The sequence below is a fragment of the Phallusia mammillata genome, chromosome 3 (genome assembly GCF_965637545.1).
Source record: "Phallusia mammillata chromosome 3, kaPhaMamm4.hap1.1, whole genome shotgun sequence".
NCBI lineage: Eukaryota > Metazoa > Chordata > Ascidiacea > Phlebobranchia > Ascidiidae > Phallusia > Phallusia mammillata.
Genome location: NC_137254.1, coordinates 10,496,445 through 10,506,056, shown reverse-complemented (window position 1 = coordinate 10,506,056; position 9,612 = coordinate 10,496,445). Strand labels below are relative to the sequence as shown.

At 40.2% G+C, this 9,612-nt stretch overlaps 28 non-coding genes across 28 annotated transcripts; all 28 read left to right on the top strand.

The window, feature by feature from the left end:
• The first annotated feature begins 140 nt into the window (after nt 1-140).
• On the top strand, nt 141-282 carry LOC145221417 (U4 spliceosomal RNA). The gene has a single exon (XR_013858892.1). It is a non-coding gene; the product is annotated as a U4 spliceosomal RNA (small nuclear RNA).
• Nucleotides 283-457: 175 nt separating this feature from the next.
• Nucleotides 458-574, top strand: LOC145220967 (U5 spliceosomal RNA). Its single transcript, XR_013858472.1, has one exon. It is a non-coding gene; the product is annotated as a U5 spliceosomal RNA (small nuclear RNA).
• Nucleotides 575-829: 255 nt separating this feature from the next.
• Nucleotides 830-971, top strand: LOC145221415 (U4 spliceosomal RNA). The gene has a single exon (XR_013858891.1). It is a non-coding gene; the product is annotated as a U4 spliceosomal RNA (small nuclear RNA).
• A 175-nt stretch (nt 972-1,146) lies between these two features.
• On the top strand, nt 1,147-1,263 carry LOC145220966 (U5 spliceosomal RNA). Its single transcript, XR_013858471.1, has one exon. It is a non-coding gene; the product is annotated as a U5 spliceosomal RNA (small nuclear RNA).
• A 255-nt stretch (nt 1,264-1,518) lies between these two features.
• Nucleotides 1,519-1,660, top strand: LOC145221414 (U4 spliceosomal RNA). Its single transcript, XR_013858890.1, has one exon. It is a non-coding gene; the product is annotated as a U4 spliceosomal RNA (small nuclear RNA).
• A 175-nt stretch (nt 1,661-1,835) lies between these two features.
• LOC145220965 (U5 spliceosomal RNA) lies at nt 1,836-1,952 on the top strand. Its single transcript, XR_013858470.1, has one exon. It is a non-coding gene; the product is annotated as a U5 spliceosomal RNA (small nuclear RNA).
• Nucleotides 1,953-2,207: 255 nt separating this feature from the next.
• On the top strand, nt 2,208-2,349 carry LOC145221412 (U4 spliceosomal RNA). Its single transcript, XR_013858888.1, has one exon. It is a non-coding gene; the product is annotated as a U4 spliceosomal RNA (small nuclear RNA).
• A 175-nt stretch (nt 2,350-2,524) lies between these two features.
• LOC145220964 (U5 spliceosomal RNA) lies at nt 2,525-2,641 on the top strand. Its single transcript, XR_013858469.1, has one exon. It is a non-coding gene; the product is annotated as a U5 spliceosomal RNA (small nuclear RNA).
• Nucleotides 2,642-2,896: 255 nt separating this feature from the next.
• LOC145221411 (U4 spliceosomal RNA) lies at nt 2,897-3,038 on the top strand. Its single transcript, XR_013858887.1, has one exon. It is a non-coding gene; the product is annotated as a U4 spliceosomal RNA (small nuclear RNA).
• Nucleotides 3,039-3,213: 175 nt separating this feature from the next.
• On the top strand, nt 3,214-3,330 carry LOC145220962 (U5 spliceosomal RNA). Its single transcript, XR_013858467.1, has one exon. It is a non-coding gene; the product is annotated as a U5 spliceosomal RNA (small nuclear RNA).
• Nucleotides 3,331-3,585: 255 nt separating this feature from the next.
• On the top strand, nt 3,586-3,727 carry LOC145221410 (U4 spliceosomal RNA). The gene has a single exon (XR_013858886.1). It is a non-coding gene; the product is annotated as a U4 spliceosomal RNA (small nuclear RNA).
• Nucleotides 3,728-3,902: 175 nt separating this feature from the next.
• On the top strand, nt 3,903-4,019 carry LOC145220961 (U5 spliceosomal RNA). Its single transcript, XR_013858466.1, has one exon. It is a non-coding gene; the product is annotated as a U5 spliceosomal RNA (small nuclear RNA).
• A 255-nt stretch (nt 4,020-4,274) lies between these two features.
• Nucleotides 4,275-4,416, top strand: LOC145221409 (U4 spliceosomal RNA). Its single transcript, XR_013858885.1, has one exon. It is a non-coding gene; the product is annotated as a U4 spliceosomal RNA (small nuclear RNA).
• Nucleotides 4,417-4,591: 175 nt separating this feature from the next.
• LOC145220960 (U5 spliceosomal RNA) lies at nt 4,592-4,708 on the top strand. Its single transcript, XR_013858465.1, has one exon. It is a non-coding gene; the product is annotated as a U5 spliceosomal RNA (small nuclear RNA).
• A 263-nt stretch (nt 4,709-4,971) lies between these two features.
• Nucleotides 4,972-5,113, top strand: LOC145221408 (U4 spliceosomal RNA). The gene has a single exon (XR_013858884.1). It is a non-coding gene; the product is annotated as a U4 spliceosomal RNA (small nuclear RNA).
• A 175-nt stretch (nt 5,114-5,288) lies between these two features.
• LOC145220959 (U5 spliceosomal RNA) lies at nt 5,289-5,405 on the top strand. The gene has a single exon (XR_013858464.1). It is a non-coding gene; the product is annotated as a U5 spliceosomal RNA (small nuclear RNA).
• A 263-nt stretch (nt 5,406-5,668) lies between these two features.
• LOC145221407 (U4 spliceosomal RNA) lies at nt 5,669-5,810 on the top strand. The gene has a single exon (XR_013858883.1). It is a non-coding gene; the product is annotated as a U4 spliceosomal RNA (small nuclear RNA).
• A 175-nt stretch (nt 5,811-5,985) lies between these two features.
• On the top strand, nt 5,986-6,102 carry LOC145220958 (U5 spliceosomal RNA). The gene has a single exon (XR_013858463.1). It is a non-coding gene; the product is annotated as a U5 spliceosomal RNA (small nuclear RNA).
• Nucleotides 6,103-6,365: 263 nt separating this feature from the next.
• On the top strand, nt 6,366-6,507 carry LOC145221406 (U4 spliceosomal RNA). The gene has a single exon (XR_013858882.1). It is a non-coding gene; the product is annotated as a U4 spliceosomal RNA (small nuclear RNA).
• A 175-nt stretch (nt 6,508-6,682) lies between these two features.
• LOC145220957 (U5 spliceosomal RNA) lies at nt 6,683-6,799 on the top strand. Its single transcript, XR_013858462.1, has one exon. It is a non-coding gene; the product is annotated as a U5 spliceosomal RNA (small nuclear RNA).
• A 263-nt stretch (nt 6,800-7,062) lies between these two features.
• Nucleotides 7,063-7,204, top strand: LOC145221405 (U4 spliceosomal RNA). The gene has a single exon (XR_013858881.1). It is a non-coding gene; the product is annotated as a U4 spliceosomal RNA (small nuclear RNA).
• A 175-nt stretch (nt 7,205-7,379) lies between these two features.
• LOC145220956 (U5 spliceosomal RNA) lies at nt 7,380-7,496 on the top strand. Its single transcript, XR_013858461.1, has one exon. It is a non-coding gene; the product is annotated as a U5 spliceosomal RNA (small nuclear RNA).
• A 255-nt stretch (nt 7,497-7,751) lies between these two features.
• On the top strand, nt 7,752-7,893 carry LOC145221404 (U4 spliceosomal RNA). Its single transcript, XR_013858880.1, has one exon. It is a non-coding gene; the product is annotated as a U4 spliceosomal RNA (small nuclear RNA).
• A 175-nt stretch (nt 7,894-8,068) lies between these two features.
• LOC145220955 (U5 spliceosomal RNA) lies at nt 8,069-8,185 on the top strand. The gene has a single exon (XR_013858460.1). It is a non-coding gene; the product is annotated as a U5 spliceosomal RNA (small nuclear RNA).
• Nucleotides 8,186-8,448: 263 nt separating this feature from the next.
• On the top strand, nt 8,449-8,590 carry LOC145221403 (U4 spliceosomal RNA). Its single transcript, XR_013858879.1, has one exon. It is a non-coding gene; the product is annotated as a U4 spliceosomal RNA (small nuclear RNA).
• A 175-nt stretch (nt 8,591-8,765) lies between these two features.
• Nucleotides 8,766-8,882, top strand: LOC145220954 (U5 spliceosomal RNA). The gene has a single exon (XR_013858459.1). It is a non-coding gene; the product is annotated as a U5 spliceosomal RNA (small nuclear RNA).
• Nucleotides 8,883-9,145: 263 nt separating this feature from the next.
• On the top strand, nt 9,146-9,287 carry LOC145221401 (U4 spliceosomal RNA). Its single transcript, XR_013858877.1, has one exon. It is a non-coding gene; the product is annotated as a U4 spliceosomal RNA (small nuclear RNA).
• Nucleotides 9,288-9,462: 175 nt separating this feature from the next.
• On the top strand, nt 9,463-9,579 carry LOC145220952 (U5 spliceosomal RNA). Its single transcript, XR_013858458.1, has one exon. It is a non-coding gene; the product is annotated as a U5 spliceosomal RNA (small nuclear RNA).
• Nucleotides 9,580-9,612: the final 33 nt, after the last annotated feature.

Genomic DNA, 9,612 nt, shown 5'->3' with positions numbered 1-9,612 from the left:
CCTCTTTCATTTTTTTTTGTGATCGTTATCATTTAAATACCGTGGGCATCGCAAACTGACACAGAAAGTCGTAGTCTCGATTTGCAACAAACATAAATGTTACAAGCGGGCACAAGAGTAAGGAACTAGATTCCAAAGGCAGCTTTGCGCAGAGGCGATATCGTAGCTGATGAGGATATTCCGAGGCGCGATTATTGCTAGTTGAAAACTAAACCCAATACCCCGCCCTGTTACCGCTTTGTACGGTTTTAACAGGGGCAATATATGGACGATTCTTGCAATCGCTGATTTCTTTTAGTATTTAATCTCCAGAAAGCGTGCGTGTGTCGACATGACAAATCGTGTGGCATTATTTAAGTATTGTACAAAGGACAATTTGCAAAAAATTTGAACCAAACACACCACAAACTGAAAGTCGGAATCTGTTTCTTTCGTTAATACTACCTATTCGTTCTGCAACTCTGATCTCACTTCAACATGAGCAAATCTTTCGCCTTTTACTAAAGATTTCCGTGGAGTGGGGTATTTTCAAGAGTCTTTGCTATTTGTTGAAACCACAACAACTGCTTGTGGTGAAATCGTCAATCAATCGATGTGCATGACCATTGTCAGTTATGGTTGGTGCGGTTAATCGGACAATTAATGAAACGCTTTCCGCATAGAAATGCTATATCTTAGCAACTCAGTGCCCTCTTTCATTTTTTTTTGTGATCGTTATCATTTAAATACCGTGGGCATCGCAAACTGACACAGAAAGTCGTAGTCTCGATTTGCAACAAACATAAATGTTACAAGCGGGCACAAGAGTAAGGAACTAGATTCCAAAGGCAGCTTTGCGCAGAGGCGATATCGTAGCTGATGAGGATATTCCGAGGCGCGATTATTGCTAGTTGAAAACTAAACCCAATACCCCGCCCTGTTACCGCTTTGTACGGTTTTAACAGGGGCAATATATGGACGATTCTTGCAATCGCTGATTTCTTTTAGTATTTAATCTCCAGAAAGCGTGCGTGTGTCGACATGACAAATCGTGTGGCATTATTTAAGTATTGTACAAAGGACAATTTGCAAAAAATTTGAACCAAACACACCACAAACTGAAAGTCGGAATCTGTTTCTTTCGTTAATACTACCTATTCGTTCTGCAACTCTGATCTCACTTCAACATGAGCAAATCTTTCGCCTTTTACTAAAGATTTCCGTGGAGTGGGGTATTTTCAAGAGTCTTTGCTATTTGTTGAAACCACAACAACTGCTTGTGGTGAAATCGTCAATCAATCGATGTGCATGACCATTGTCAGTTATGGTTGGTGCGGTTAATCGGACAATTAATGAAACGCTTTCCGCATAGAAATGCTATATCTTAGCAACTCAGTGCCCTCTTTCATTTTTTTTTGTGATCGTTATCATTTAAATACCGTGGGCATCGCAAACTGACACAGAAAGTCGTAGTCTCGATTTGCAACAAACATAAATGTTACAAGCGGGCACAAGAGTAAGGAACTAGATTCCAAAGGCAGCTTTGCGCAGAGGCGATATCGTAGCTGATGAGGATATTCCGAGGCGCGATTATTGCTAGTTGAAAACTAAACCCAATACCCCGCCCTGTTACCGCTTTGTACGGTTTTAACAGGGGCAATATATGGACGATTCTTGCAATCGCTGATTTCTTTTAGTATTTAATCTCCAGAAAGCGTGCGTGTGTCGACATGACAAATCGTGTGGCATTATTTAAGTATTGTACAAAGGACAATTTGCAAAAAATTTGAACCAAACACACCACAAACTGAAAGTCGGAATCTGTTTCTTTCGTTAATACTACCTATTCGTTCTGCAACTCTGATCTCACTTCAACATGAGCAAATCTTTCGCCTTTTACTAAAGATTTCCGTGGAGTGGGGTATTTTCAAGAGTCTTTGCTATTTGTTGAAACCACAACAACTGCTTGTGGTGAAATCGTCAATCAATCGATGTGCATGACCATTGTCAGTTATGGTTGGTGCGGTTAATCGGACAATTAATGAAACGCTTTCCGCATAGAAATGCTATATCTTAGCAACTCAGTGCCCTCTTTCATTTTTTTTTGTGATCGTTATCATTTAAATACCGTGGCCATCGCAAACTGACACAGAAAGTCGTAGTCTCGATTTGCAACAAACATAAATGTTACAAGCGGGCACAAGAGTAAGGAACTAGATTCCAAAGGCAGCTTTGCGCAGAGGCGATATCGTAGCTGATGAGGATATTCCGAGGCGCGATTATTGCTAGTTGAAAACTAAACCCAATACCCCGCCCTGTTACCGCTTTGTACGGTTTTAACAGGGGCAATATATGGACGATTCTTGCAATCGCTGATTTCTTTTAGTATTTAATCTCCAGAAAGCGTGCGTGTGTCGACATGACAAATCGTGTGGCATTATTTAAGTATTGTACAAAGGACAATTTGCAAAAAATTTGAACCAAACACACCACAAACTGAAAGTCGGAATCTGTTTCTTTCGTTAATACTACCTATTCGTTCTGCAACTCTGATCTCACTTCAACATGAGCAAATCTTTCGCCTTTTACTAAAGATTTCCGTGGAGTGGGGTATTTTCAAGAGTCTTTGCTATTTGTTGAAACCACAACAACTGCTTGTGGTGAAATCGTCAATCAATCGATGTGCATGACCATTGTCAGTTATGGTTGGTGCGGTTAATCGGACAATTAATGAAACGCTTTCCGCATAGAAATGCTATATCTTAGCAACTCAGTGCCCTCTTTCATTTTTTTTTGTGATCGTTATCATTTAAATACCGTGGGCATCGCAAACTGACACAGAAAGTCGTAGTCTCGATTTGCAACAAACATAAATGTTACAAGCGGGCACAAGAGTAAGGAACTAGATTCCAAAGGCAGCTTTGCGCAGAGGCGATATCGTAGCTGATGAGGATATTCCGAGGCGCGATTATTGCTAGTTGAAAACTAAACCCAATACCCCGCCCTGTTACCGCTTTGTACGGTTTTAACAGGGGCAATATATGGACGATTCTTGCAATCGCTGATTTCTTTTAGTATTTAATCTCCAGAAAGCGTGCGTGTGTCGACATGACAAATCGTGTGGCATTATTTAAGTATTGTACAAAGGACAATTTGCAAAAAATTTGAACCAAACACACCACAAACTGAAAGTCGGAATCTGTTTCTTTCGTTAATACTACCTATTCGTTCTGCAACTCTGATCTCACTTCAACATGAGCAAATCTTTCGCCTTTTACTAAAGATTTCCGTGGAGTGGGGTATTTTCAAGAGTCTTTGCTATTTGTTGAAACCACAACAACTGCTTGTGGTGAAATCGTCAATCAATCGATGTGCATGACCATTGTCAGTTATGGTTGGTGCGGTTAATCGGACAATTAATGAAACGCTTTCCGCATAGAAATGCTATATCTTAGCAACTCAGTGCCCTCTTTCATTTTTTTTTGTGATCGTTATCATTTAAATACCGTGGGCATCGCAAACTGACACAGAAAGTCGTAGTCTCGATTTGCAACAAACATAAATGTTACAAGCGGGCACAAGAGTAAGGAACTAGATTCCAAAGGCAGCTTTGCGCAGAGGCGATATCGTAGCTGATGAGGATATTCCGAGGCGCGATTATTGCTAGTTGAAAACTAAACCCAATACCCCGCCCTGTTACCGCTTTGTACGGTTTTAACAGGGGCAATATATGGACGATTCTTGCAATCGCTGATTTCTTTTAGTATTTAATCTCCAGAAAGCGTGCGTGTGTCGACATGACAAATCGTGTGGCATTATTTAAGTATTGTACAAAGGACAATTTGCAAAAAATTTGAACCAAACACACCACAAACTGAAAGTCGGAATCTGTTTCTTTCGTTAATACTACCTATTCGTTCTGCAACTCTGATCTCACTTCAACATGAGCAAATCTTTCGCCTTTTACTAAAGATTTCCGTGGAGTGGGGTATTTTCAAGAGTCTTTGCTATTTGTTGAAACCACAACAACTGCTTGTGGTGAAATCGTCAATCAATCGATGTGCATGACCATTGTCAGTTATGGTTGGTGCGGTTAATCGGACAATTAATGAAACGCTTTCCGCATAGAAATGCTATATCTTAGCAACTCAGTGCCCTCTTTCATTTTTTTTTGTGATCGTTATCATTTAAATACCGTGGGCATCGCAAACTGACACAGAAAGTCGTAGTCTCGATTTGCAACAAACATAAATGTTACAAGCGGGCACAAGAGTAAGGAACTAGATTCCAAAGGCAGCTTTGCGCAGAGGCGATATCGTAGCTGATGAGGATATTCCGAGGCGCGATTATTGCTAGTTGAAAACTAAACCCAATACCCCGCCCTGTTACCGCTTTGTACGGTTTTAACAGGGGCAATATATGGACGATTCTTGCAATCGCTGATTTCTTTTAGTATTTAATCTCCAGAAAGCGTGCGTGTGTCGACATGACAAATCGTGTGGCATTATTTAAGTATTGTACAAAGGACAATTTGCAAAAAATTTGAACCAAACACACCACAAACTGAAAGTCGGAATCTGTTTCTTTCGTTAATACTACCTATTCGTTCTGCAACTCTGATCTCACTTCAACATGAGCAAATCTTTCGCCTTTTACTAAAGATTTCCGTGGAGTGGGGTATTTTCAAGAGTCTTTGCTATTTGTTGAAACCACAACAACTGCTTGTGGTGAAATCGTCAATCAATCGATGTGCATGACCATTGTCAGTTATGGTTGGTGCAGTTTATTCTGTGTTAGGACAATTAATGAAACGCTTTCCGCATAGAAATGCTATATCTTAGCAACTCAGTGCCCTCTTTCATTTTTTTTTGTGATCGTTATCATTTAAATACCGTGGGCATCGCAAACTGACACAGAAAGTCGTAGTCTCGATTTGCAACAAACATAAATGTTACAAGCGGGCACAAGAGTAAGGAACTAGATTCCAAAGGCAGCTTTGCGCAGAGGCGATATCGTAGCTGATGAGGATATTCCGAGGCGCGATTATTGCTAGTTGAAAACTAAACCCAATACCCCGCCCTGTTACCGCTTTGTACGGTTTTAACAGGGGCAATATATGGACGATTCTTGCAATCGCTGATTTCTTTTAGTATTTAATCTCCAGAAAGCGTGCGTGTGTCGACATGACAAATCGTGTGGCATTATTTAAGTATTGTACAAAGGACAATTTGCAAAAAATTTGAACCAAACACACCACAAACTGAAAGTCGGAATCTGTTTCTTTCGTTAATACTACCTATTCGTTCTGCAACTCTGATCTCACTTCAACATGAGCAAATCTTTCGCCTTTTACTAAAGATTTCCGTGGAGTGGGGTATTTTCAAGAGTCTTTGCTATTTGTTGAAACCACAACAACTGCTTGTGGTGAAATCGTCAATCAATCGATGTGCATGACCATTGTCAGTTATGGTTGGTGCAGTTTATTCTGTGTTAGGACAATTAATGAAACGCTTTCCGCATAGAAATGCTATATCTTAGCAACTCAGTGCCCTCTTTCATTTTTTTTTGTGATCGTTATCATTTAAATACCGTGGGCATCGCAAACTGACACAGAAAGTCGTAGTCTCGATTTGCAACAAACATAAATGTTACAAGCGGGCACAAGAGTAAGGAACTAGATTCCAAAGGCAGCTTTGCGCAGAGGCGATATCGTAGCTGATGAGGATATTCCGAGGCGCGATTATTGCTAGTTGAAAACTAAACCCAATACCCCGCCCTGTTACCGCTTTGTACGGTTTTAACAGGGGCAATATATGGACGATTCTTGCAATCGCTGATTTCTTTTAGTATTTAATCTCCAGAAAGCGTGCGTGTGTCGACATGACAAATCGTGTGGCATTATTTAAGTATTGTACAAAGGACAATTTGCAAAAAATTTGAACCAAACACACCACAAACTGAAAGTCGGAATCTGTTTCTTTCGTTAATACTACCTATTCGTTCTGCAACTCTGATCTCACTTCAACATGAGCAAATCTTTCGCCTTTTACTAAAGATTTCCGTGGAGTGGGGTATTTTCAAGAGTCTTTGCTATTTGTTGAAACCACAACAACTGCTTGTGGTGAAATCGTCAATCAATCGATGTGCATGACCATTGTCAGTTATGGTTGGTGCAGTTTATTCTGTGTTAGGACAATTAATGAAACGCTTTCCGCATAGAAATGCTATATCTTAGCAACTCAGTGCCCTCTTTCATTTTTTTTTGTGATCGTTATCATTTAAATACCGTGGGCATCGCAAACTGACACAGAAAGTCGTAGTCTCGATTTGCAACAAACATAAATGTTACAAGCGGGCACAAGAGTAAGGAACTAGATTCCAAAGGCAGCTTTGCGCAGAGGCGATATCGTAGCTGATGAGGATATTCCGAGGCGCGATTATTGCTAGTTGAAAACTAAACCCAATACCCCGCCCTGTTACCGCTTTGTACGGTTTTAACAGGGGCAATATATGGACGATTCTTGCAATCGCTGATTTCTTTTAGTATTTAATCTCCAGAAAGCGTGCGTGTGTCGACATGACAAATCGTGTGGCATTATTTAAGTATTGTACAAAGGACAATTTGCAAAAAATTTGAACCAAACACACCACAAACTGAAAGTCGGAATCTGTTTCTTTCGTTAATACTACCTATTCGTTCTGCAACTCTGATCTCACTTCAACATGAGCAAATCTTTCGCCTTTTACTAAAGATTTCCGTGGAGTGGGGTATTTTCAAGAGTCTTTGCTATTTGTTGAAACCACAACAACTGCTTGTGGTGAAATCGTCAATCAATCGATGTGCATGACCATTGTCAGTTATGGTTGGTGCAGTTTATTCTGTGTTAGGACAATTAATGAAACGCTTTCCGCATAGAAATGCTATATCTTAGCAACTCAGTGCCCTCTTTCATTTTTTTTTGTGATCGTTATCATTTAAATACCGTGGGCATCGCAAACTGACACAGAAAGTCGTAGTCTCGATTTGCAACAAACATAAATGTTACAAGCGGGCACAAGAGTAAGGAACTAGATTCCAAAGGCAGCTTTGCGCAGAGGCGATATCGTAGCTGATGAGGATATTCCGAGGCGCGATTATTGCTAGTTGAAAACTAAACCCAATACCCCGCCCTGTTACCGCTTTGTACGGTTTTAACAGGGGCAATATATGGACGATTCTTGCAATCGCTGATTTCTTTTAGTATTTAATCTCCAGAAAGCGTGCGTGTGTCGACATGACAAATCGTGTGGCATTATTTAAGTATTGTACAAAGGACAATTTGCAAAAAATTTGAACCAAACACACCACAAACTGAAAGTCGGAATCTGTTTCTTTCGTTAATACTACCTATTCGTTCTGCAACTCTGATCTCACTTCAACATGAGCAAATCTTTCGCCTTTTACTAAAGATTTCCGTGGAGTGGGGTATTTTCAAGAGTCTTTGCTATTTGTTGAAACCACAACAACTGCTTGTGGTGAAATCGTCAATCAATCGATGTGCATGACCATTGTCAGTTATGGTTGGTGCGGTTAATCGGACAATTAATGAAACGCTTTCCGCATAGAAATGCTATATCTTAGCAACTCAGTGCCCTCTTTCATTTTTTTTTGTGATCGTTATCATTTAAATACCGTGGGCATCGCAAACTGACACAGAAAGTCGTAGTCTCGATTTGCAACAAACATAAATGTTACAAGCGGGCACAAGAGTAAGGAACTAGATTCCAAAGGCAGCTTTGCGCAGAGGCGATATCGTAGCTGATGAGGATATTCCGAGGCGCGATTATTGCTAGTTGAAAACTAAACCCAATACCCCGCCCTGTTACCGCTTTGTACGGTTTTAACAGGGGCAATATATGGACGATTCTTGCAATCGCTGATTTCTTTTAGTATTTAATCTCCAGAAAGCGTGCGTGTGTCGACATGACAAATCGTGTGGCATTATTTAAGTATTGTACAAAGGACAATTTGCAAAAAATTTGAACCAAACACACCACAAACTGAAAGTCGGAATCTGTTTCTTTCGTTAATACTACCTATTCGTTCTGCAACTCTGATCTCACTTCAACATGAGCAAATCTTTCGCCTTTTACTAAAGATTTCCGTGGAGTGGGGTATTTTCAAGAGTCTTTGCTATTTGTTGAAACCACAACAACTGCTTGTGGTGAAATCGTCAATCAATCGATGTGCATGACCATTGTCAGTTATGGTTGGTGCAGTTTATTCTGTGTTAGGACAATTAATGAAACGCTTTCCGCATAGAAATGCTATATCTTAGCAACTCAGTGCCCTCTTTCATTTTTTTTTGTGATCGTTATCATTTAAATACCGTGGGCATCGCAAACTGACACAGAAAGTCGTAGTCTCGATTTGCAACAAACATAAATGTTACAAGCGGGCACAAGAGTAAGGAACTAGATTCCAAAGGCAGCTTTGCGCAGAGGCGATATCGTAGCTGATGAGGATATTCCGAGGCGCGATTATTGCTAGTTGAAAACTAAACCCAATACCCCGCCCTGTTACCGCTTTGTACGGTTTTAACAGGGGCAATATATGGACGATTCTTGCAATCGCTGATTTCTTTTAGTATTTAATCTCCAGAAAGCGTGCGTGTGTCGACATGACAAATCGTGTGGCATTATTTAAGTATTGTACAAAGGACAATTTGCAAAAAATTTGAACCAAACACACCACAAACTGAAAGTCGGAATCTGTTTCTTTCGTTAATACTACCTATTCGTTCTGCAACTCTGATCTCACTTCAACATGAGCAAATCTTTCGCCTTTTACTAAAGATTTCCGTGGAGTGGGGTATTTTCAAGAGTCTTTGCTATTTGTTGAAACCACAACAACTGCTTGTGGTGAAATCGTCAATCAATCGATGTGCATGACCATTGTCAGTTATGGTTGGTGCAGTTTATTCTGTGTTAGGACAATTAATGAAACGCTTTCCGCATAGAAATGCTATATCTTAGCAACTCAGTGCCCTCTTTCATTTTTTTTTGTGATCGTTATCATTTAAATACCGTGGGCATCGCAAACTGACACAGAAAGTCGTAGTCTCGATTTGCAACAAACATAAATGTTACAAGCGGGCACAAGAGTAAGGAACTAGATTCCAAAGGCAGCTTTGCGCAGAGGCGATATCGTAGCTGATGAGGATATTCCGAGGCGCGATTATTGCTAGTTGAAAACTAAACCCAATACCCCGCCCTGTTACCGCTTTGTACGGTTTTAACAGGGGCAATATATGGACGATTCTTGCAATCGCTGATTTCTTTTAGTATTTAATCTCCAGAAAGCGTGCGTGTGTCGACATGACAAATCGTGTGGCATTATTTAAGTATTGTACAAAGGACAATTTGCAAAAAATTTGAACCAAACACACCACAAACTGAAAGTCGGAATCTGTTTCTTTCGTTAATACTACCTATTCGTTCTGCAACTCTGATCTCACTTCAACATGAGCAAATCTTTCGCCTTTTACTAAAGATTTCCGTGGAGTGGGGTATTTTCAAGAGTCTTTGCTATTTGTTGAAACCACAACAACTGCTTGTGGTGAAATCGTCAATCAATCGATGTGCATGACCATT